The sequence below is a fragment of the Lissotriton vulgaris genome, chromosome 2_1 (assembly GCF_964263255.1).
Source record: "Lissotriton vulgaris chromosome 2_1, aLisVul1.2, whole genome shotgun sequence".
NCBI lineage: Eukaryota > Metazoa > Chordata > Amphibia > Caudata > Salamandridae > Lissotriton > Lissotriton vulgaris.
Genome location: NC_141687.1, coordinates 998524275 through 998550940, shown reverse-complemented (window position 1 = coordinate 998550940; position 26666 = coordinate 998524275).

Sequence of the window (26666 nt, the reverse complement as noted above, 5' to 3'; positions counted from 1 at the left end):
CAATATTGCAGTTTAGAAGGTGACACCTTGTGATGTAATTCACAGAGATGTTGCAACAAAGATACCGTAGCAGTTTTGCATATTTCTTGTGTGTCCGCAGCCACCAATAAGTCATCGACATATTGGATCAAGGCCGCACCAGCTGGCAACACAAACGCGTCAAGTTGGCTCTTCAGAGCTTGGCTGTATATCGATGGACTCTCACAGTAGCCCTGGGGAGCGCGTTTAAACCTAAAGCTGCGGCCACCTAGAGAGAAACCGAAAAGGTCCCTGCTCTCCTCAGCAATCGGAATGCTTAAGAAAGCATTCTTCAGATCGATCACTGAGAACCAGGACGCAGATGCTGGAATCAGAGTCAATAAAGCCGTAATGTCAGGCATCACAGGGAACTGAGGAACAACAATTTTATTCACCTCCCGTAAATCAATGACAAAACGATAAACAGGAGGCTTAGATGGATCAGTACGTTTCAAAATGGGTAGCACAGGGCTATTACACACGTTTCCCCGAGTCTTCTCGATAACATCTTTCTCGATCAAATCATAGATGATCGCTAACAACGCTCGTTCACCATCAAGGGAGATACGATATTGGGGAATACGCGGTAATCGCACATTCGATTTCATTTGAACAACATAAGGAGAGATGTCAAGCAGGCCCACATCATTGGGACCTGTTGCCCACAAAGATGCAGGAAGAGAACTCAATTTCGGTGGGAGCTTATCGATGGACAAGTACATAGGAGAGATTACTCTCTCACCCAATGTAAGCTTTACTCCCGCAGGAGAACAATACAAAGTCGCATACAGACGTTTCAGCAAATCCAGGCCCAAAAGATTTTCACCACAACCAGTAGTCAAAATCAAAAGAGCTTTCAGATCACGTGGCCCAATTGTAAGGGGCAAAGGACGAGAAACCGGATTGCAAACAGGGGCGCCGGAGAATCCAACAGAAACATTTGTTAAGCCAGACAAAGGTGCGCCAGGGAGTTTCGAATGCATGATGGAACTTTTCGCTGCACCAGTGTCCAACAGAAAAGGCTCAACTACGCCCGAGGTGGCAACTGCAACGTAAGGCCCTCTCTGATCAACCGGAACTGATACTACTCCCTCTCTTTGTCTATGGCTGTCCTAGTAATTACCATCGTCAGCACCCTGATCGACGTAATAATCATCCACATTGTACTGTGCGGATCTACCTGATGATGACCCACGCTGATCAAAACAATTATTAGAATCAGAGGAATTATTAGAACAATCGTTTTGATTCTGCGTAACACCACGACCTCTACCTCGTGAAGCCTGCTGAGGGCCACTACGGCCTCCTCTAGATGAATTTCCACTATTTCGATCACGCAAAACTGGACAATCAAATTTCAAATGACCCTCACCTCTACAATAGGCACACTGATTGTACCCAAGCATGGATCTCTGCGAAGAAGAGTCATTTCGCGATTGTGACCGAGATGACTGCGATTGCGATCTATTCCGCTGCTGAGAATCATTCTGATTCGAGCGCGGAGGATACGCTTGTTGCAACAACACTTTCGTTTTGAGTTCTTTCGTCTTTTTGTCTGCACGATCATTTTCCTCTTTCTCCCTATTTTCATCATATTGGGCCGTAGCCAATATCTGAGCAGAAGTGGAAACAGCCCACGCACTCCCTGAATTTATCAATTTGTTGCTTAGGTCCGGCAACAAATTCGACACAAATTTGTCCACAAACAATCTCTGACCTCCCTCAGTGCCCATATCTTGACCACTGTGATCGATGAATGCCTCCTCAAATCTCGTAAAGAAATCGGAGGCACTCTCGTCTTTCTTTTGCCTGCAAGCAGACAATTTGTCCCAGTTAACTTTCATAGCTGGCATAAGCGTTTTCATAAGGGTAAGTATTCTCTGAGGAAGATCGGAAACGAGCTGCTCAGGCTTAGCCCACCAACTTGTCGGGCATCAGCCGCCACAAGAGCATGCCAGTCACCGCCTAACTCGGCTACGTGATTTTCCTGACGAATCTTTGCCCATACCGGTTGCGGTACGACATTGCCGAACAACATATCGATGTCGGCAAGATTCATTATCGTAGCATCCACTAACTGAGACAATTCTTTATAGTACCCTGCAGGATTTTTGCGAGGGTCGGGCAAAGTCTGCTTAACCTGCAAAAATTCCGATCGTTTCCATGGAAGGTGTATCCACACTCTCTGGAAATGTGGTAGAATAATAGGATTGGCCTGCGCATAACCTGGCATCCACACTGGTGGTACTTCACGCATTGGATACTGACCAGGCGTCGCCATCCACTCCTCAGTTTCGTCTTTAAACAATGCTCGGGGTATCACAGTGGGACGAAAAGATAGAAGATGCTCGAGAGCACGTCGAACATTGCTACCCACGAGTATACCACTCGCAAAACTGAAGCTGAAGTTCAGTTACGTCAACCGGTACTTCGTTGACCTCATCATTAGATATTGCTTCACGTAAGAATTTGCACATTTCGTCAAACACAAATCTCTGTGTTGGCACATTGAATTGAGAAAAAGTCTCCACAATTGTGCGTGGAGGATTTTTAAGGGGATACCTAATCCAATTACGCGCCATATTGATTAGTGTATCACGTTCCCTACCGCCAGGAAGCTGACTCCGTCGTTGGGGAGCATCAGATTCATCAGACCCAAGAATCGGTCCAAAAGGAGAATAAAGATTAGCAACAGTATTAGGAATGCGTCTTCGAACAGACGGAGAAGAGGAGTAAAGTACAGGAGCAACAACATGAGGGCTAAAAACAGGAGCAGCAGGAGCAGTAGGAGTAGCCACAAGAGTGGAAGTAGCGGGAACAGTAGTTTGAGAAGGTATAGACGGTGGAGCAGTAGGAACAGGAGCAGGTAGAGGAATAGGAACAAGAGGATTCGCAACGGCAGGGCCAACGACAGGCTGATTAACGGCTGCCGGAACAGCAGGTTGAGGGACAGGAGGAACCACGGGAGCTGTGGTATCCTGTGCATATAGAGGTGGCGACTTCAGTAGATAAGACAACAAAGGGTCCTCTACTGCTTCCTCTCCCTTCTTATCCGTACCCGTCGGCAAAGCGGGGTAACATTTGTCCACTGTCATACGTTGTAATCTATCAAAAATTTCCTTTTCCTTCTCTTCTTTATATCGCTGAAACTGCTCTGCATTTCTCATCATTGTAATGATACCTTCTCTCTTATTACGTTCAAGCTGCTTGATTTCTTTCTGCTTGGCTTCCTTACGCCATAACCGAAAGGAATCAAACATGGCCGGCCTTGCTTTTCTTTGGAACAATTTAGCTTCAAGATTATCTAAAATCGGGGTCTCAAAACTACCGTGAGGTGGCCAACTAAGGACACCGTCATCTTTGGTGTAGCGAACCCAGCAATCATTGAATGTGATAGGACCCAAACCATGTCGACTATATAATTCGTAAGTTGGAGTTCCGACCGGAGGTATCGGACACGAGTCCTCCAATCCGAGCCACAACCTCTAAAACAACTGAACAAAGTACTACGGCCAGGCATCGTGCACACTAACCGAGTTTCACAAACGTCAAGGGTTATTGGAGTACAATGTCCCTGCAAAAGTGCAAAAACCCTCGGTTTTTGGCGACTGCAGACGTCAAATAGAACAACTAAGACCAAAATACAAACAACCACAAATGCAATGGAACCATGCAACAACTAAGCACCCACAACAACTAAGGATTTTGGGAGCGACCCACAAATACTTAACTCAGAGAACAATGGCGTCACCAGGAAGGCCCGTCAATCGTCTCGCTGTACCAAGGTCCACGCCAGGCGCCAAAACAGGTCTACAGTCAGGGCAGCAGTCCGTCGCAGCCGTCAGGAGGCGGGGATCTTCGCGGGAAAAGTCTTCGGGCCACTTATTTCGACAACAGGATCGATGAAGCGGGGTGTACCTTCCCTCGGAGATTTAACACGAAGTTCCTCACGATCGTCGGGCTTTGGACCGGAACCGCTGATGCAGCCCTACGTTGGGCGCCAACTGAAGGACTGGGTTTTTCTAAGACCCAGCGGTGCCAGGGATAACACCTGAAACCTTCGTGGGTTACCTGTTCCGACGTACAAATGACAGAGACACGGGACACTTCCTTCGGCGTCAAAGATTCGAGGTTTATTTACTGCAGGGAACACAGAAGTCACGAGAAGTACATAGCATGTAGGTTCACGGAGCCTGCTTCGAATTGTATCTGTGGATCGCTCCTTTTATACAGCTTTTCGTCGTAAGATAATAATGGCAAACAAAAGATTACAACCCGGTTCCCACAGTACATTTCATAGGGGGTCGCTTTCATGTATTCAGGGCCCGGAACATAATTACAGTAGCATTTGTTGGTTCCCAACTGTAAAAGTACATCTTCCCACCATTAGTGCATTCCGTTCGGCTGTAAACGAATCAAGGAAGAGACAGAAACAGGTGCAGAGGAAGACGAGGATAGCGAACAGATCGAAGAGAGTGTAAAAAAGGGGATGGTATCAGGAAACACGATTGCAGGGATCAAAGGAGACGTGCCTAATGAATGCACAACTGAGACAATAGACCGGCACGGCAAGATGAGCCTCGAGCGGAGCCATCTGCCTTACAGTGTCATCCCCCTCATCATAAAGACACCCTCAAAGGAACACGTGTCTTCCGCAAGAGTTTGGGAATCCCAGGGTCACGAAGCGGACAGTGTCCGTTCGCTGGCTACTTGAGGTCAAGAAACAAAATGGATGCCACATCTAAAATGGAACCCGTGGGTTCAGATGAAGAAACCCACGAAACAAACAAACGGTTTAGGCTAGCACAGCGAAAACGCGTACACCCACTAAACTCGTCATTTGCGGTTCATAGATATCAGACTCGACCATATTCGGCCGAGTCGAAAACACCACTTACAATTGTCACGGAACCTCACCCTAATATTGTCTCACCGCCATCGCAGACACCAAGTGTGGCAATCCTACCCCCGCCTGTAACTACAGAAGTTCATGATTTGACTTTAGCCAGGATGGAAGTACTCCTTAAGACATTTTTAAGCCCCTTAGTTACACGCCTATCAAAGATCGAAGCCAGGCTAGCGTCTATAGAACAAACAACCTCACAACTTGCTGACACCAACAAGACAAATAATACTATAGCGAAAGGTGGGATCGAGCCTTGGAGCAAGAAGGTCACACCCAAGCCCCCCCTTAAGGACCCTGGGCTAGCTCCAGAAACAGTACAAATACCAACTCCTTTAACACATATTGCTACTACTTCTGCTATCGATCCTACTCCGCAAACATTCCTTCTGTCAGCACATACTGACACTTCCCAGGTGACTGATGATAATCTAAGACCTAACCGCTCACATAAAGAAGTTGCCGCCAAACAAGATGCACACGCCACCACAAAAAAACATAGGCCTGCGAATCTGCCGCCAGAGGCTAGCCCTTACACAGTCATTCTGGCTGGTGTTCCAGAGTTGAAGCCGGATTCTAAAGAATCCGTATTCGCTCTTAAGAACAAGGTTACCAATTGTCTTTCCATGAATAGACCCTTACCATATGGAATTACTAGCGGGGTTCTCATGGTCAGGAGAGTCCCATGGTTGGGCCACACAGACAAATCGATTGAAGGAGATTGTCTTATAATTAATTTTAGAGACCCTAGGACAGTCTCCCATATCTACAGTTGGCCACACCTTGAACAGGGGACATCCATCCAGTCACTACCCCTATCCTTCTTCTATCCACCTGTGCATAACCCATACGAGGAAGAGGGCTGGCATACTATTCCCAGGAGAGGGAGAGGTTGGGTAGATAGAGCTAGGAGCGGCTTCCATTACCCCATACAATACCAGCTACACCAGCCAGACCACTTTTCGACATTCAACGGATACAGTTGTCTGGACATGGTGGGCTGACTCAATCAGGGTAGGAGAGGGGAGATGGGTGACTTCCAGGGTACACACACTGAAGGAAACATCGTCCTCCCGATTACAACCCCTGTCAGTCCTTTGAAGATCAATTACTGTGGTGAAGCTCATAAGAAGACCATAGGAACTCTTTCAAATAATATGGGGCCTCCACCTAACCTAGAGGATTCTAGAACTGAGGTACGGGAACAACCCTTTAGTGTTTTACCGCAGGTTAGCAGAAGGGATATAGCGACATCTAATGTATCAACTTCGAATTTTAGATCATCCTCACTTAATATACTGGAACGTGGCTGGTCTGGGGAATAAATTGAACTGTCCTGACTGGAGTTTATTCATTGAGGGTAAGGACATATGCCTATTTCAGGAAACCTGGTCCAGAGAAGCTGTCTCTAGAACAGGCTTTGCTGCTTTCTCGACCCCGGCGAAATGGGGAGGGAAGGGGCCCCCCTCGGGAGGCCTTGCAACCTGGGTGGCTGTCGACCTGGGATGTAAGGCTTCACCCATCCCCTCAGTCTCCAATGACATCCTTGGGGTCTTGTTGGAGTGGCCAAACTCGAGTAGGCTGATTGTGGTAAATATTTACTCTAGACCAGTAAATATCACAAATGAGTCAGACACCATTGACCAACTCTCGGCTTTCTTAAATGACATCCCACAGTGTACACCATTTCTGGTGGGTGGTGACTTCAACTGCCACTTTGAGTCCCTCCAAGGCTTATTGGATGGACAATCACAGGAGGAGGATGCGGTCTGGCTCGTACCTCCTTCGGTAGCCCCCCCACCTAGAGCCTGGACACCTCTAGCCCTTCAAATTACAGCCCTAACCTTGAGGTGGGGCATCCGGGCTTGTAACGGACGTGTGGGCTCAGATATTCCACCAAAATGTACTTACCATAGAGAGGGCAGGGAGTCTAGATTGGACTACATCCTGGTTCATCTCTCCATGTGGCCGCATATTATTGATTTCCAGGTAATATCTAGGGAAGACAGCGATCACAACGCCCTAGAACTGGTATATGCGGTTCATGGACTAGAGGACAGAGATGGCAAATTAGATGACGTTGCCTCAGGGCTTATACTGCAAACAACAGACGGCGAGTGAGGTGGGAGAAGTTAGCCTCTAACTCGGAGAAGGTCTGCGAACTCTACTCCCGGCTTATACCGACCCTCGAAATGGTGTGCACGATAATGGAGCTCCCTGTGCCCCAGGACATACACAAGGAGCTAGGGAGGGCACACGAGAACCTCATTGAGTCCGTGGCTGAGGTCCTTTTCACTTCAGGAAAGAGGAGGCATTATGATCGCCCCAACTGGTATAATCAGGCTTGCCGGAAGGCCAAACTGGATCTCCTGACATCCATCAAGGATGGCGCAGATAGGCCAGTTATCCAGGCAAGAAGAAGGGATTATAAGTACCTGATCACCAATGCCAAAAGCGAATGGGAGCATGAAAAATGGGAAAATCTTGCTAGAACACTAGCCATCAGGCACTCCCGTAAATTTTGGCGCATTGTTAATACGGGGTCCGAGGAGCTAGCTCCGGCAATCGAACCCAACATCTCAGCTAAGACATGGCAGTACCATTTTCACTCGCTATACAAGGCCCCAGACGACGCTACAAATGACACCCCACTGAATATTGATACAACAATCGAGGGAGAACCTTTCACAGAGACGGAAGTCCGTGTAGCCATTATAGGGCTGGCAACAGGCAAAGCGCCCGGACTGGATGGCCTGCCGGGCGACCTATTCAAGCACGAGCCTGATGTATGGGCACCCTACTTGGTGTTGATATTCAACGCCGTCCTTAGGGGTATGGAGGTTCCTTGTACCTGACTGGGCGCAGAGATTGTTCTCATATTCAAAAAGGGATCACCTCTGCTCCCAGCCAACTACAGGCCCATTAGCCTCATAGACGTTTCCCAGAAGTTATTTGGTAGGCTGATATTAGATCGCCTCCAAAACTGGATAGAGGAATTTTCCATTCTTAGTCCCTATCAGGCAGGATTCAGAAGAGGGGTCTCCACCGTGGACCAGATATTCCGCCTGAACCTCCTGTATTGGAAGACTGCGGTACTCGAGGGTGGCAGCTTGTACACGGTATTTGTGGACTTGCGAGCCGCCTTCGACTTAGTACCCAGAGATAGACTCTGGACCGTATTGTTCGAGTTGGGCATCCCGGTGGATATCCTGACTATCCTGATAAGGCTGCTCCAGGGAAATTTTGCACGTGTCAGGTGCGGTAGAAATGGGGCACTCTCCGACAGGTTCTCTGTTGACAGGGGGTGAGACAGGGTTGTGTGCTCGCACGACCCTGTTCTGCCTCTTTGTCAACGGGGTAATTGCCCACCTGACCAGGATCAATGACATCGATGCTCCCAAGTTGAACAGCAGCAGGGTGCCCACAATTATGTTTGCGGACGACACCCTGCTGCTGTCCAAATCCCCAATGGAATACAAGGAGTCCTGGATGGGTTTTCAGCGTTCTGTGTGGAGCGGGGGCTTTAGATCAATGCGTTAAAAACCAAATTCATGATTCTCAACCCCCCCCTTCAACACGCCCCAACCCTACTATAGGTTCAACAAGATTAGAGAGGGTTTTTACCTTTGAATACCTGGGCGTAACCATTAACCAGGATATGACGTGGGACACGCACCGGGCAAAGGCTCACATGAAATTGGTCCAACTAACGGGAGGTATTTCTAGGATGACAAGCAGGTCGACCTACAAACCTTTTAGCGCTGCCCTTGAAATTTACAAAATGCAGGCTAGAGGGGCAGTTTTATACGGAGGCGAATTGTGAGGTCATTGTCCTACCCAAAACCTACAGATTATCGAAAAAAAATTATTAGGCAGATGGCGGTACTACCCGCAAGTACCCCTCTCCTCCCGCTGAGACTTGACTTAGGTCTGAGACCTATTGTGGAGGAACTGGGATTAAGACCAATCACCTTCTGGTGCCGCATTTGGAGCACACCAGAAACTATGAGCTATAGGAGTGAGCTCCAAGAGATTCTCTGTCTACCCAAATCAAGACAAATCCCATGGTTAAGTCACATCAAACAAACATGTGAGAAATTAGGTAGACCAGAATTATGGCTAGACCCAGTCAACACATGCACTAGGATCCCACGTAAACTCCTAGTGAGAGACTTTCGCGAGATGAAGCTCACAGACACAATGGGGAAATTACGGGAGCGGTCCCTGACAGAATTGTTTTTTAAGTTTAAAGAAGTGTACTTACTTGAACGTGTGCTAGATGACATTTCCCCGGTCCTCACAAGGACATTTTTTTTGCAATGGCGATATGGCACACTTCCCACAAGGGCTTTTACCAAACACTGGGCCCAGTCTTCATCAAGAGAGCATTGCCCGTCCTGCTCACACCACCTGGAAGATGATTTGCACATTATATTTTTCTGCAAGGCCTACCGAAGACCCAGGAAATACTGGCTTGTCCCCCTCCTCAAAAAATTGAGCTTCACCCGATACCTCCCAGCTTACAGGATTCTAAAAATGGACCTCTCACCTAACATTGTATTTGGGGTAGCAAAATTTTTAACTGCGATGTGGTTATCCGTAGTCGTTTTCTAAAACTTGAGCAAGACCCGGTATAAATGACATGTTTTGATTATATGTAACTGCAATATCTAGCAAATGCTTTTTATACTATTTTCAAATGTTTTTTAACGTTGTTTGGATACCGTTGCCATTTTAAAATGAACATGTTTTTGTACATCTTTTATGAACTAAAATTGATCGAAATAAAGATTGAAATGAATGAATGAACATTGCCATCGGTACATGCTTTACACTGTAATTGGCGTTATGCTCCTGTGTTGTATGTTAATCTTTTTATTTTATTGCCATCTTGTGCATGCACAATTCAGTTTGTGATTCTTTTGAGTTGATTCTCATTTGTGTAAAAAGGGGAGATGTATTATACCTGCTGCTCAGCCAGTGTGACTGTGGAGTGGAATGTTGGTGTGAGAGGTGACGGTGGAATGTTGGATGAGTGAGGATGTCAGTTGGTGTATGGGCTGAGCAGCAGGGATGCTGCTCCTGGTGGGGCTTCTACTTAAGATCCTGACTTACAATACATCTACATAAAAGAACTACCGGGAATGGACTTATTTATTTACTACACACTGTTTATGAGAAATTTATTTTTTTCATACAGTGATTTGTGTTTCACTCGCATGCCCCCTGGGCACCTGTATCCACAGGGACTCCTCTCAGTTCTGACTCCAGTGCATGCAGACGGTGCAACCTTTCACTCTGCACAGCCCAGAGATAGGCCTTTCACCCACTGCAGCTCATGCTGAGTGTGCCTGCTACTCAGACCCTGCATGTTACACCAGCGAATGATGGTCTGGACTCTGGAGTAACTTGAAACAAAATGGAACGATGGCGCAGGGCATGCTCTCCCAAAGTCCAACTGCCCCATTCCCCACATGGCAGTGAAACTAAGCGTGCATCAGTGTACAGCTGCCTGCTGAAGGCGCGCAAGTGGCGTTTTAAAAATTACATGCATTGTAACGTTTTGCTTTTCATTTCCAATTAGTCTCATAAAGACATCAATCCCTGTTTAGAATGAGCTATCACAGTGCTGGATGTTTATTAGCACAAACAACATGCAGAGCCTGCTGAAACACAGAGATAAAACCATTCTTCTGCACATGTGGATGAAATGTGTGTCCAGATCTCGAAGCACGACTGAAGACGGTATTTCCACCTGTCACCAGTGCGTTGGAAGTGTATTAGAGGAGTGGATGTGGCCTAACACCCAGACCTGCCTACTTCTGAGTTGGGGAGCCAGGTTTGATTCTCGGCGTCAGCTCAACATCCTGTGATTCTGGGCAAATCATTCAATCTCCCAGTGCCTAGCACAAAACAAGCATTTGCAATGCAACAGGTCTCACATTTCCGCAAGTTTGAGCTATTGGCATTGTATATGACAATGCCTTTTATTTATGTTTAGATTTTTAAAACGTAAATAAAAGGCATTGTCATTTGCAATGCCAATAGCTTAAACTTGTAGAGAAGTGTGGCTCAATGGTTAGAGCGGCAGACCCTGATGCAGAGATCTGGCCTAGGACCAGGGTTCAATTCCCACCTCTGCGGGACTCGGGCTCAATTTCCTCGGACCGGATAATTCTCGCCTTGGTGCCTATTCTAATCATGGGTCCCACTCTGCAACTCTGGGCAATAGCTTGCTTAATCTCCACAATGGCCCCAACAGTGCTGGGATGCCTGGCTTCACCTTGGGGGTGCCCAGGAGTGGACATTTCACAGGGAAAAGCCAGGAAGGGTTCCACAGCGGTATGCGTACAGCGCTAGGAAACCCCAGTTGGGGTATAAGTGCGCTTGACAAGTAAAAATTAATTTCATTTAATTTCAAACTTTGTAAATACAAGACCTATTGCATTGCAAATGCTTGTAGTAAATTGGTGAAACACAGGCTGTGCCAGGAGTTAGGAGCTCCCTCTGTTGCCAGACAATAGTACAGCGCTATATAAGTATGCAAATACATACATACATACAATAGTTGAACAGTTTAAACAAGCAATCGTTCTCGCCTTTGGGACCTTATATGTATTTAATGATGCATATTATCACACATTAGTGCAATGTAGATCTCTGTGGCTATAAATGTATCACTGTGTTAGCACTCATCAAATAATCAGATGCAGCCACCTCTAAAATTCTACACCATGAGGTAGTTTGGCAGCTAATGGGCAGAGTAAATGTCGGAGAAGAACGAAAACTGAAGCTGACGTCATCAAACAAGCAGCATTCTGAATGCCTAATGTCGATGACCGCGAGAGAAGCAAGAGAAGGAAGGCTGTACTACCTAAGAGGTCTCACGTGACTTCAACAAAAGGCAACCAACCAATGCCCCTGCCTCACTGTGGAGAAATCCAGCAGCCCAAATTGAATACTTCGACAGATTGCGTGCAGGCCGCCTTGTTTTGACAATCCCTTGGGTTTGCCATCTTTTGCATACCTGTCAGGACATGGAATGTTCATAATGTACCAAGAGTTAGTGTACAATACACACATAGAGAATATACTTAAACACATGGATTTTACCTTTGTGAATTGAGTGCACTCTTGTATTTATTGAACACACCATGTCCGTGCATAAGTATAATTGACATAACCTTGAAAAAGGCTAGTGCATTGATCCCTAAATATGTAATGTCCTAACATCAACAGGAAATGTAAATGTATGCATAGATGTTTGTAAAGCAATTTACAAGGGGAGTCCTGAGATGTGCTTTTAGTAGACCTGGGCGTAGTTCGTGGATTTTTGCTAAGAGGACAACTGCATGAAAATGCAGAACGAGGAAGTCAAGTGGACCTTATTTTAGCATCTTGGCACACATATCTTTAGTTTCAATATTAAGAAATGAGCTGAAAGTTAGAATGAAACCAGACACACCTTGCTGAGTTTGAAATTACATTTCCCCTGTACATGCAACCTGGCACACATTTGACTAAGGATGTACAAACATTGGGCTATGCTTTCCGTGAGCATACCTTCCACACAAGAACAAAAAGTTTACCAAACTAAGTCACCTTTGCAAAATACATTGATTGTGGTGTCATAGCTGCATGTTTCCCTCTCGGAGTATCCAAACTGTTCTCAATAAAAAACAGCGACCATTCTCAAACAGGAGCCTTCTAAAGAATCAAAAATGACCAGCAACAGAAAAGTGGGGATGGATTCCGTAAATTTTCCTTCGCATTACTCCGCTTTTCTCCAGAAGCTCCAGAGCGACTCTTGGCATGTGAGCTCCTTTAATAAACTATATTAGTTTTACCTTTTTAAAATGTAAGCTTTAACTTTGAGGAATCGCACAGGATCTGAAAATTTTAACTCGGTTGGTACCTAGTACTGGTAATAAAGCCGCAACAGCGTCTTCTCCTTTGGTGGGTTTTTAGTGGTATTACATTTCGGGAGCGCCGGCCTAATGCTCTTTTAAAGAATGATGGAAGAGAAGCCGAGCGAGTGACTTATGTATAGACGAGGCAGCATCTCACAGTGTGCTACCAGTGATACCATAGGCTTACTTTAGCGTAACGTTCACGTTCTGGTGAAATGCTGCTGCAATGAAGAGTCCTGCAAACAGAAAAACATGCAGGTGTTTGCATAGCCAGCCTCTAGAGAGGGCAGTCTTGTATCTTATTCGGTAAGAATATTTACAGAGCACATTGAGATAATTAGAACAATCAGCAGAATCCTATAATTATGAAATGGATGCAGTAATTTAAACGTAAGATGATTGCTCGGGTTGGGAATCCCGCCTGCCACTGGATGGAGCTGATGCTGACCCTCGCTGGGCATAAGCTATCCCTGCTTTCTGTTGCCTGCCTCTACTGCAGAGCTTATTTATTTTATTTTATTTATTTTATGGAACTTATAATGCGCACTATCGTCTGACAGGCATGAATAAACTGAAACTCTCTGGAGGCTCTAGACCATCTCGGAATGCGGAAAATCTTCTGCTTGAACCCCCCACTTTCAAGAAGGAAAGATCAATGGCCCAATCCTTTTCAGGCAACGCAGTGAGAATCTGGAACTCACTCCTGCCTCAGCTCCGGACTACCTCCTCCTCTCAGGCCTTCAAACGGGACCTTAAAGTTCTCCTTCTCCAAAGACACCTCCAAGTCTAACTCACACCCATGCCTTCGTTTGAAGGAAGACCTCCCATTACTGGAAAGTCTTTTGGCCAGGATTATGGTCTTCCTCCCCAATGTGTTCTGATAGTTTAAATGTTTAGTAATATCCCAATACCTGTGTATGGTACCCTTTTGGAACTTGCACACGTCACTTTTGTTTGTAACACACTGTTTGCTACCTCACACATTTTGTTTGTTTTAGATACTTGCACAAGTGCCTCCTTTGCCTACGTAACGTTTGTTCTTGTGATGGAGTGTCTGCCTTTTATTGCAGTATTATACTTCGACTTGTTTTTTGTACATTTTTGTAACCTGCACCCATTTCACTTTTTTCTCCTGTAATGCACCAATTGCTACCTCATGTATTTTGGTTGCTCACTAATGTCACTTTTGATCCATGTAACATATTGTTGGCATTTTGTATTTTGTTCCTGTATATCATTATTGGTCCTTCTGTGAAGCGCTCTGACACCTTCGGGTAAAGTCTGCGCTATATAAAATTGCATAAATAAATAAAAAATAAATTAATCCTGGCGCTGAACAGCTCAAGGAATGGGAGTGTGTACAGTGTGGCGGCAACTAGAATGTAGGAAATAGCCAGGTCTTAATGGCTTTTCTGAGATTAACAAGGCACCACGGACAACGGGAGGCAGGGGAGGGGTAAAGGCACCACGAACAACGGGAGGGAGGGGGGTGGGGTAAAGTCACCACAGACAATGGGAGGGAGGGGGGGGGGTAAAGTCACCACAGACAACAGGAGGGAAGGGGAGGTAAAGGCACCAGGGACAATGGGACGGAAAGGGAGGTAAAAGCACCACTTACAACAGGAGGGAGGGGGCGCGGGGTAGTTACCATGGACAATGGGAGGGAGGGGGTGGGGTAAAGTCACCCCGGACAACGGGAGGGAGGGGGTTTGGGATAAAGTCACTACGGACAACAGGAGGGAGGGGGGTGTGGTAAAGTCACCACGGACAACAGGAGGGAGGGGGTGGGGTAAAGTTACCACAGAAAACAGAAGGGAGGGGGTATTGTAAAGACACCACAGACAACAGGAGTGAGGGGGTGGGGTAAAGCCACCACTGAGAACGGCAGGAGGGTAAAGTCACCACAGATAACTGGATTTAAAGTCACCACGGACAACGGGAGGGAAGGAGGTGGGGTAAAGTCACCACAGACAAAGGGAGGGAGGGGCAGTTGGGTAAAGTCACCACGGACAACAGGAGGGAGGGGGTAAAGTCACCACAGACAACGGGAGAGTAGAGGGGTGGGGTAAAGTCACCACAGACAATGGGAGGGTAGGGGGTGGGGTAAAGGCACCACGTACAACGGGAGGGAAGGGGGGTTGGGGTAAAGTCACCACGGACAACAGGAGGGGTAAAGTCACCATGGCAAACGGGAGTGAGGATGGTGGGGTAAAGTCACCACAGACAACAGAGGGGGGTGGGGTAAAGTCACTATGGACAATGGGAGAGTAGAGGGGTGAGGTAAAGTCAACGCAGACAATGGGAGGGTAGGGGGTGGGGTAAAGGCACCACATACAACGGGAGGGAAGGGGGTTGGGGTAAAGTCACCACGGACAACAGGAGGGGTAAAGTCACCATGGCAAACGGGAGTGAGGATGGTGGGGTAAAGTCACCACAGACAACGGAGGGGGTGGGGTAAAGTCACTATGGACAACGGGAGGTAGGGGGTGGGGTAAAGTCCACATGGACACTGGGAGGGGGTTGGGGTAAAGTCACCACAGACAACGGGAGGGACGGGGTGGGGTAAATTCACCATGGACAACAGGATGAAGGGAGGGGAGTTGGGGTAAAGTCACCACGGACAACAAGACGGGGGTAAAGTCACTACAGACAACGGGAGGGGGGTGGGGTAAAGTCACCTCGGACAATGGGAGGGAAGGGGTGGGGTAAAGTCTCCACAGACACTGGGAGGGTGGGTGGTATAAAGTCACTAAAGAAAATGAAAGGGAGGGGGTAAAGGCACCACATACAATGGCAGGGAAGGAGGGTTGGGGTAAAGTCACCATGGACAGTAGGAGGGAGGGGGTGGGGTAAAGTCACCACAGACTACGGGGGGAGGGGGTGCGGTAAAGGCACCACAGACAATGGGAGGGAGGGGGTGGGGTAAAGTCACCACTGACAATGGGAGGAAGACGGCTGAGGTAAAGTCACCTCAGGCAACAGGAGGGAGGAGGTTGGGGTAAAGTCACCACTGACAATTGGAGGGAGGAGGGGTGGGGTAAAAGCACCACATACAATGGGAGGGAGGGCGGTGGGGTAAAGGTACCACAGACAATGGGAGGGAGGGAGTGGTGTAAAGTCACCACAGACAACGGGAGGGAGGGGGTGGGGTAAAGTCACCACAGACAATGGGAGAGGGTTGGGGTAAAGTCACCACAGACAACGGGAGGGAGGGGGGTGGTAAAGTCACCAAAGACAACAGGGGGGAGGCGGTGGGGTGGGATGAAGTCACCAGAGAAAACAGAAGGGAGGGGGTGGGGTAAAGAAACCACAGACAACAGGAGGGAGGGAGGTTGGGGTGAAGACACCACTGAGAACGGGAGGAGGGTAGAGTCACCACAGACAACGGGAGGGAGGGGGTGGGATAAACTCACCACAGACAACAGGAGGGAAGGGGGTGGGGTAAAGTCACCACAGAAAACGGGAGGGGGGGCAGTGGGGTAAAGTCACCACGGACAATGGGAGGGAGGGGGGTGGGGTAAAGTCACCACAGAAAACAGAAGGGAGGGAGGTATTGTAAAGACACCACAGACAACAGGAGGGAGGGGGTGGGGTAAAGGCACCACTGAGAACGGGGGGAGGGTAAAGTCACCACAGATAACTGGAGGGAGGGGGTGGGTTAAAGTCACCACTGACAACGGGAGGGAAGGAGGTGGGGTAAAGTCACCACAGACAAAGGGAGGGAGGGGCAGTGGGGTAAAGTTACCACGGACAACGGGATGGAGGGGCAGTGGGGTAAAGTCACCACGGACAATGGGAGGGAGGGGGTGGGATAAAGTCACCACAGAAAACAGAAGGAGGGAGGTATTGTAAAGACACCACAGACTACAGGAGGGAGGGGGTGGGGTGGGGTAAAGGCACCACTGAGAATGGTGGGAGGGTAAAGTCACCACAGATAACTGGAGGGAGGGGGGTGGGTTAAAGTCACTACGGACAACGGGAGGGAAGGAGGTGGGGTAAAGTCACCACAGACAAAGCGAGGGAGGGGCAGTGGGGTAAAGTTACCACGGACAACGGGAGGGAGGGAGGTTCGGTAAAGTCACCACGAACAACAGGAGGGAGGGGGTAAAGTCACCACAGACAATGGGAGAGTAGAGGGGTGGGGTAAAGTCACCACACACAATGGGAGGGTATGGGGTGGGATAAAGGCACCCCCTACAACGGGAGGGAAGGGGGGTTGGGGTAAATTCACCATGGCAAACAGGAGTGAGGATGGTGGGGTAAAGTTACCACATACAACGGAGTGGGGTGTGGTAAAGTCACTATGGACAACGGGAGGTAGGGGGGTGGGGTAAAGTCAACAGGGACACTGGGAGGGGGTTGGGGTAAAGTCACCTCAGACAACTGAGGGAGGGGGTGGGGTAAAGTCACCATGGACAACGGGATGAAGGGAGGGGAGTTGGGGTAAAGTCACCACAGACAACAAGATGGGGTAAAGTCACTACAGACAACGGGAGGGGGGTGGGGTAAAGTCACCTCGGACAATGGGAGGGAAGGGGTGGGGTAAAGTCTCCACAGACAACAGGAGGGTGGGTGGTATAAAGTCACTAAAGACAATGAAAGGCAAGGGGTAAAGGCACCATGTACAATGGCAGGGAAGGGGGTTGGGGTAAAGTCACCATGGACAGTAGGAGGGAGAGGGTGGGGTAAAGTCACCACAGACTACGGGAAGGAGGGGGGTGCGGTAAAGGCACCACAGACAACGGGAGGGATGGGGTGGGATAAAGGCACCACAGACAACAGGAGGGGGTGGGCTAAAGTCATCAAGGGCAACAGGAGTGGGGGTTGGGGTAAAGTCACCACTGACAATGGGAGGAGGACGGCTGAGGTAAAATCACCACAGACAACAGGAGGGAGGAGGGTGGGGTAAAGTCACCACGGACAATGGGAGGGAGGGAGGGGTGGGGTAAAAGCACCACATACAATGGGAGGGAGGGTGGTGGGGTAAAGGTACCACAGACAATGGGAGGGAGGGAGTGGTGTAAAGTCGCCACAGACAATGGGAGGGAGGGGGTGGGGTAAAGTCACCACGGACAACGGGAGGGGATTGGGGTAAGTTACCACGGACAACAGAAGGGGGTAAAGTCACTGCGGACAATGGGAGGGGGTGGGGTAAAGTCACTTTGGACAATGGGAGGGAGGGGGTGGTGTAAAGTCTCCACAGACAGTTTAAAGTCACTACAGACAATAGGAGAGAGGGGGGTAAAGGCACCATGGATAATGGCAGGGAAGGGGGTTGGGGTAAAGTCACCATGGACAATGGGAGGGAGGGGGTGGAGTAAAGTCACCACAGACTTGGGGAGGGAGGGGGTGGGGCAAAGGTACCACAGACAATGAGAGGGAGGGGGTGGGGTAAGGGCACCTCAGACAACAGGAGGGGGTGGGGTAAAGTCACCACTGATGAAGGGAGGGAGGATGGCTGGGGTAAAGTCACCACAGACAACAGGAGGGAGGGGGTGGGGTAAAGACACCACGGGCAATGAGAGGGAGGGGGTAAATTCACCACAGACAACTGGAGGGAGAGGGGGTGGGTAAAGTCACCACGGACAACAGGAGGGAGAGCGGTGGGGTAAAGTCACCACGCACAACAGGAGGGAAGGGGAGGTAAAGGCTCCACGGACAACAGGAGAGAGGGGGGTGGGGTAAAGGCACCATGAACAACGGAAAGTAAGAGGCGGTAAAGGCACCGCCAACAACAGGAGGGAGGGGCGGGGCAAAATCACCACGGACAACGGAAGGGAGGGGGGTGGGGTAGATTCAATACAGACAACATGAGGGAAGGGGAGGTAAAGGCACCATGGACAACGGAAGGGAGGGGGTAGGGTAAAGTCACCACAGACAACAGGAGGGAGGGGGGTGGTGTAAAGTCACCATGGATACCGGGAGGGAAGGGGAGGTTAAGGCACCACTGACAACAGGAGTAGTTCTCTTCAGAGAGAGCCCCGGTCAGACCTACACCCTAAGATGGACGCTGAGGGGACTACCTCCCTAAGGCGCACTAATACATGATAAACCTTTCTGGAGACTCGGCCGCGCCTCTTATGGAAAAGTACAGACCTGAGCCGAGCAAAGGAGGTACAGAGAGATGAGCTAACACCTGCCAGATGGGCACCCTATCAGACCTCCAAGGCCACTGTGCCAGGTCTCCTCGTCTCCTAACGGGGAAGCTGATATACATACACAGAAAGGAATGCAAGGAAAAAGCATCTATCCATTAGCAAGTCAAATAAGCTGGAGCAAGCAAGAAAGGGAAAAATGAGGCCTAGTGCACGTTCAAGCCAGGCTGTCTGCAAGTGATTGTGACACATGAAACGGAAGCACATAGGTCAACGAAACATACATGTCGCTTGGAGAACTCAGCGGGTTGCACAATGCAAATACAAGTGACGTCTATTTAGTCACATATGCTAACCTACATAACATGTAAAAATGCACAATGGGAGGAGAATTTTCAAACCCTACCGACCCTCCTTTTAGCATAGGTGGCTTAAAGAAGCTTTATTGCTATCCGGCAGGGTCTATACAATTCTAAAGGAAGGACATCTGAATAATTCATATTGCAAGACACATATAAAGCATCTAAATGGAGCATTAAGCAGCTATAATTCATGAATAATCAAATATTCCCTCGTCGGTCGACATAATTGACTGAATTTCTTGAACCATCTTATGGGAATATTTATTATCAGGGGCTGGTAGCACAGCAATAGGAATGAGTCTACTTGCGGTGTAATGTTGATGTTCAATTAAGATCATGACTGTATTTTAATTTAACCCCATGGCTGCTAAGGCAATTCCCCTCCTGTGCTGGGATTTGCTATATTTCATTGTTTTATGACGAGCTGGGCTCGTCATCAGTGTACGAGGAGGCTACACCATGACGAGCCCAGCTCGTCATCAGCTTGGAAGGGGTTAATCTATTCTATTGTAATGTATGAGATATCTCTATGTTCAAATGTTTTCAGAAGAATACATTTTCTTCTGAAATTTTAAAATATAAAATTGTCTCCTATTGCGAAGGAGAATTTTGTATGATTTTTAATAAAAAGACTGTAAACGTTACATTTTAGTTTGGGAACTAGATCTAAAAAGTACCTCATGGGACACTCTGAGTGAATGAAGTGTGATCACGTCAGAGTAGAGTGAATGTATATACTGAGGAGGGAGTCCAGGATATTTCTTCGACTTTGATTGTGAGTCTACTTGCACAATACGTGCAGCAAGCTGGAAGACAACTAATGCATAAACTGCAAGTGAAAACAACCCTGCAATAGCTATCAGGATGAGAAATATCTTACAACCCCAGGATGTCAGTAGGCTCCAGAGCCACCCTGTGAGGGGCCATGAACCATTGTCTTTGTGTATCCCTGAGGCCAATCTGTGTAACTTTTGTATGGCAGAATATACAGTTGGAGCGCTATCAGGTATGTACACGCAGCAGATTCTACCGATGACACAACATACTCCACCCTGGTCAGCTAGAATGATGTCTAAAACCATCCGATTTTGAAGTGAAAATAGTCTCGTAGCTTGGAGCTCGACTATGATATTAGTAAGTATACCAGCAGTAGTGTTAATAACTCTCTTAACTAAACTGGTAAGGCAGAGTTTGTTGCGGCTATTAAACATGGGGCCCCAGAATGGTACAATACCCGTCATATATCTGTGAATTGCTGCAGAGAAGTATCTGTTTTATCAATATCATCTACATTGACCACCCTTTTAACTCAGTGTGTGGAAAGATTCCTTCGATACACCCTATGATCCCAATGGTATATGAAAGGGGCAATATAAACAGGAGGCAGGAGGGAGAAGGGAGTAGGAGAGATAACATTGGCCGGACCACCATCTAGGGAGCCACGTATAAGCATGCTCTCCACAAATAAAATACACATTCGGAGGTGTCAGTATGGGTGAACTACTAGTCGTATTCAGTTGATAGATATAATTACAATGGCTCTGTCACACAGAAACATTTCCTGGCCCTTGAACACAAAAGCTTGCTGTTGCATTTATCACAGGAACGGGCATAGCATTATCTTCAGTAATATTACTTTCTTGAAAGCATTTAAAATATTCAGTGACATTAAATCCTTGAAAGTCCAGTACCTTGTTTTTCGGCCAATTGACATTCTCATGGATTGCGAAAACGTTCATACAAGCATCAGGGTGCAGGGTACCCTCCTTTTCATCTTCCCTGGGTTTAAAGCCCTGGTGCACCACTGTATAGTCTAGAACCGCTTCATAATCGGCTTGAGTCATTTTCATTGCATCCGCATAGTAGTGCATGTAAACCATACATAATAATTGAAACCAGGCCTCACAACTACCTAAACAGGACAAAGGCATCTAGATAAGTAAATCATTCTTGTGCATTACAGAGGGGATTAGTCCATTAGTAGTACTGTGCACCTGCATTCTGAGTGTACGTTTGTCTGTGCCTTTCTTTATGCTGGGCCAACGTGATGAAGGAATGCTCAGCTGGAACGGGAGTAGTCTCCACTAAAACATGCACAGGGTGTTGTTCTTCGAAGTACCAGACCACCCCAAACAAGGGGATTATCACCACAAGAATAAGCACCACTACCCCCACTCTATTCCCAATGGACCAACTTGACCATGCAGGGCCATTCTGCAGCACCAGAGGAGCCACTAAAGGGCGGTCCTCTCTCATGTTTAAATGAACAAATGGATACATAAAGAGTACTTTTAGGAACCGCGACCACAAATACAACCAACCGGAGGGGTATTCTTCTCTCCTTTGTCCTTTACGAGCCTCACTGGCAGGCTCCAATTGTTCATCAAATACTCCCGCGGTGGAGGTACACAATCACACCCCTTGCTGAAAAACAATCTGCGACCCTTATTAAAGCAAGTTCGTCTTCTTTCAGGATAGGGCAACCTCCCTCCTGGGCAAATACCCGCAACAATCCTGTCCAGTGTCCAGTGTCTAGGGCAGTGCACCAGTACTCTTTCACTCTAATCTAAGATAGGCACCAGAGGTACAGCACTTTTACCTTAAACTCAAGTCCTTCCCTAACTTCTGCCTTGCCCTGTCTGTGCACTGTCCTTCCATCGGGGCCACAGATTGTACCTGGTTCATCCAGGTACTTCCTTGTCAACAAACAGAGGAAGAAACTCACATTCAGGTTGGCCTGGGGACTCTGGTGTTGATGCACTAAGAGCTGAAGTATCTGGGGCAGCCCTTATCTCAGGGGGAATCGCCTCAAACAGAGCCTGGTCACTCTCCTCTTCCATCTGGGCACCTCTCAGTCGTGTGTCGGTGAAGGAGTCAAAGCGTGGCACCAGCTCACCTTCTTGGTCGGCAATCCCGTCCCGAACCCAGGCATCATATGGCAGTGGTAAAGGTGCCCATTTGATGTGCGAGGCGCGAACCCAGTGCTACCGGCCTTCCACCTTCATGGTCGTTTGGGTGGCCAACAGCACCTGGGTAGGCCCCTTCCACCGCAGCTTCAGGCAACTCTTCTGTTGGAAATACCAGATCAGTACATAGGCACCAGGCTGCAGTTGATGTCCAGGCCCCTCTGGTAGTGGTTGCAGTGCGTCATGAATCTGTTGATGAATAAAATGAAGATCTTTAGACAGCTGGTACAGATAGTCAATCAAAAGAGGGTGCTCTATCTCGGAAAAGCCTCTGGGGCGAGGACACCCCAAACATTCGCAGGGCCCCCGAAGACCACTTCATAAGGGGACAATCCTGTCCTAGTATGCATTGTTACTCTCCTAGACAATAATGCTAGGGGAAGTGCATCTGGCCATTTTAATCCTGTACTCTCATGTATTTTCGCAAGTTTCAACTTGAGAGTACCATTGTAATTCTCAACAAGGCCTGCTGATTGGGGGTGGTTCGCTCTATGGAATTTTTAAGTAATCTGCAAGCCCTTACACACCAATTCAATGAGCTTGGAATTAAAGTGGCTCCCGTTGTCACTTTAGATCACGCATGGCAATCCGTAGCGCAGGAAGAACTCTTTTAAAATTGCTTGCGTAGTGGCCATTGCTGTATTCTCTTTGACAGGGTAAGCCTCTATCAACTTACTAAACGTACAAATCCCCAACAGGACATACTTCAGATTATTTACTCGCTCCATTTCGATGAGATCCATCTGGAGAACCTCAAAAGGGAAGGAAGGTGGGGTAAAATTACTAACAGGTGTGGGGGTGCCTCTCCCAGGATTGTGCTTCCAACAGATAATACATTGCTTCACCAATTGTACAGCAACCTTAGGTTTGTTATCTTTCTGCAATACTGGATCAAATAGCTTACATATGCCTTTATCGCTAATGTGTGCTGGGCCTTGGGCCATTGCAACCACAGGAAGAACAAAGGTATTAGGCCACAAACACCTCTGCTTTCCTGACAAGTCCGTCCAACATCCATCCTCATCCAGATGCCTAGTTCTCTCCTCCCACATCTCCAGCTCATCTACAGTCGCTTCCCTTTGCATCTCCTTTACACTCTCCACTGTATTTTCGAACATCCCGTTGTCTGGTACCCATCTAGCTGGGCCTGCCACCAACATCTTTGTCATCTTTGATCTAGCTGTCTTCTTAGCTGTCTGGTCCGTAAATGTGTTGCCCCCTACCAACATCATCTGTGATGACTTTGTGAGCACTACATTTTATAATTGCTAACTTATCAGGAAGTGTCAGTGCAGATAACAATCTGTGTATCAGAGGACCATTCTGTATCTGCAATCAGTGCGAAGTTAAGAACCCTCTCTTTCCCAGAGGCACCCAAAGTTAAGGGTCACCCCAAAGGAGTATTGGCATCAGTGTACATATTCACAGCTAGTCCCTCACTTAACTCACAGGCCACTTACTCTGCTACTTGGGCCGATTGGTATGAGATACGGGATGTCTCAACTGCAGCGTGTAGCTTTGTGATTGCATAGGCTGCAGTGGTGGTACCATCTGTTAACTTGAAACAAGAGCCATCAACATATAGTTCCCCTTGGGGGTCAGATAAGGGAACATCAGGCAGGTCTACCCGTCCCTTTGTTTCTTCTTCCGTCCGAAACAAACAATCATGGACATCATTTTCCTTTGCTTCCGAAGGGAGGGGTAGTAATGTGGCTGGGTTCAGAGTAGCATTTCTTTTGATTGTAATGTGCGGAGTAAACAAAGGTGCTGTGTCTTTGTCTTGTTCAGAAGCGCATCTACAGCATGAGGTACCATTACTGTGAGATTGGTATCCAGGACGAGCCCTGCCGATTGTCTGATAGAAACTGCCACAGCCATGGTAGCTCTCAGACAGCTCGGGAGTGCTCTGGCGACGTTATCAAGCATAGTGGAAAAATAGGCGCAGGGTCTCTGCTCACCACAGTAACCCTTTGTTAGAACAGAAAGCGTGCAACCGTCCGCCTCGTGTACATAGAGCATGAAAGGCTTCTGGTAGTCATGAGTACCAAGCACGGGAGCAGAGCAAAGCGCAACCTTTAACTGCTCAAAAGCTTGTTGGCATGCAGGTGTCCAAGGCACGGGTTCATGCACATCTTTGGTTGTGAGGTAAAGAAGGGGTTTTGTTAATAGGGAATAGTTAGTGATCCAATGCCGACAATACGATGTTATCCCAATAAACGTATGTACCTCGTGTTGGGTCTTGGGAAGAGACATGTTAGTAATTGCAGTTATGTGTTCTGGTGTTAATCTGCATCCCTCCTTCGACAGTAGGTGGCCTACGTAGGTGACCTCCTGTCTACAATATTACAATTTGGAAAGTGACACCTTGTGGCCGTGATGAGCTAAATGCAATAGTAATTTTTTTGTGGCTTCTTTGCAGCTATCCCCTGTGCCCAAGGCCACAAGGAGATCGCCAACATACTGCAGCAGCACATTACCAGTGGGTAGTTCCAAAGAATCCAAATGACATTGCAGTGCGCATGGCGCGAGAACTCGGAACATTGCAATTCGAAGGCTCTTCCAACTCTCTGTTCCCGGATTTCACTCTCAAAGTGCAGGAGGCCAGGTGACAATTCATACCCTTGAAACGGAAACTGCATGACCAACACATCGAGTACGCTTTGTTATACCCCGCGCGTCTCAAAGTTCTGTTTGATGGAAAACCCAAGATATATTCAGACACACAGTCCCTGCAGAAAGCATTTTGTGAATGGGAGAAAGCTGGCAATTGTGTGAAGGATCAGAATGTCTCTCCTGTACCCAATGATGCACCCGGCAGTCTAGATGACAATGACTGAGATAATCTTGGCATTATGTTCACGTAATTATGCTTCATTTGCATGTTTTTGTAATAGCTCTGCACGGTCATAACGTTATGTATGCTTCGCCGGCCTGCTTCTTGCAGGATGGCTAATATGTTTTGTTAAGATATGAAGGTGGGAGTTCTCTCTGGGACAGTTTATTTCTGGCTACATTGTCTCCAGCCTTTGAGGCAGCCCCTGGATGGGGGGATCAGGGCTTTATGGTTCTCCTACAAGAGGTGTTTTTGTTTAGTATGCTATTGATACCCACATGGCACATCTTCATTTGTTATTTATGATTGGGCTATTGCTTTGTGTCATACAATTATGGAGATTTTTGGTATTGTGCAAGCGGTGTTGTCGAGGTGGATTGGTTCAGTTTGTATTGCTGGGTAACATCTGCCCTGCTGCATTTACTGCTGCAGTATTTCCAGTTTTGGTTATTTTTATGTTATTTTAGGCCTGTCTGTGTTATGTTTGCTGTTTCTTGGGGTATATGGGAGGGCGTATGCCCTCCTTCGCAAAGTTGGGGAGTGCAAGGCGTGGATGGGGGGGAGGTATGTGTAGTCGGATGATCTTTTTTTCTTATTGATTTGATGGATCACATGTTCAATTATTGTATGCATGGCGGGGGGGAAGGTGGTCGGGTGGTGGGCGAAAGTCCCGCTTTATACGCTTGTGGTTGCCATGACAGAACATCAGGCTAAGGCCAGCTTGCACAAACCATTGACTTTCATGACGTGGAACGTTCGTGGTTTCAATGACCACCTCAAGGTGTGTAAAGTTATTACATACCTAAAACGTAAGGAGATTGACGTTGCATTGCTCCAAGACAAGCATCTGCCTCTGGGCTCTGCGCTTCTTACGGGTGGCAGATTGGCAGGGATTTCACATGCTGCTTGTTTCACTTCCCAATCTAGCGGTATATTGACATGGCTTAACCCTATGGCAGGTTTCAAATTAGAACCAATACTAACAGACTCTGCGGGCAGATATGTACTGTCCCGATGCTATAACCCAGAGTGGGAATTCCTAGTTGTCAACTCCTATGGTCCGAACTATGACGATCCAGGGTTTTATCGCTCCTTGCTTGCCTTACTCAAAGATCGCTGTTCTCTTAAAATATTCAGGGGGGTGATTTTAATTGTATAATGGACATGACTCCTGACTGCTGTAAGGGCCCTACTTGCCCTCTATCTTCCTCGGTGAAGGCAGTGGAGGACATTGCAGTGCAACTTCAGCTAGCAGATGTCTGGCGGTCTCATTCAGGTGACCGTGGGGGGTGCACACATTATTCTTCACAATATGAAATTCACATGTGCATTGACTACTGGTTTCTCTCACAATCCCTGTTGGCCAGTGTTAGATCTGGGGGTATCTAGTTGGCAATAGTATTCACCTTTGTCCAAATAGGGACCCTTACTTCTAAGTCAGGATAGGGGGATTACACTCCTTAATAACCCCTGCTCACCCCCTTGGTAGCTTGGCATGAGCTGGCAGTCTCATCTCAGAGGCAGTGTGTTAAGCATTTGTGAATATACACAGTAATACAGTAAAACACTACAGATGGAC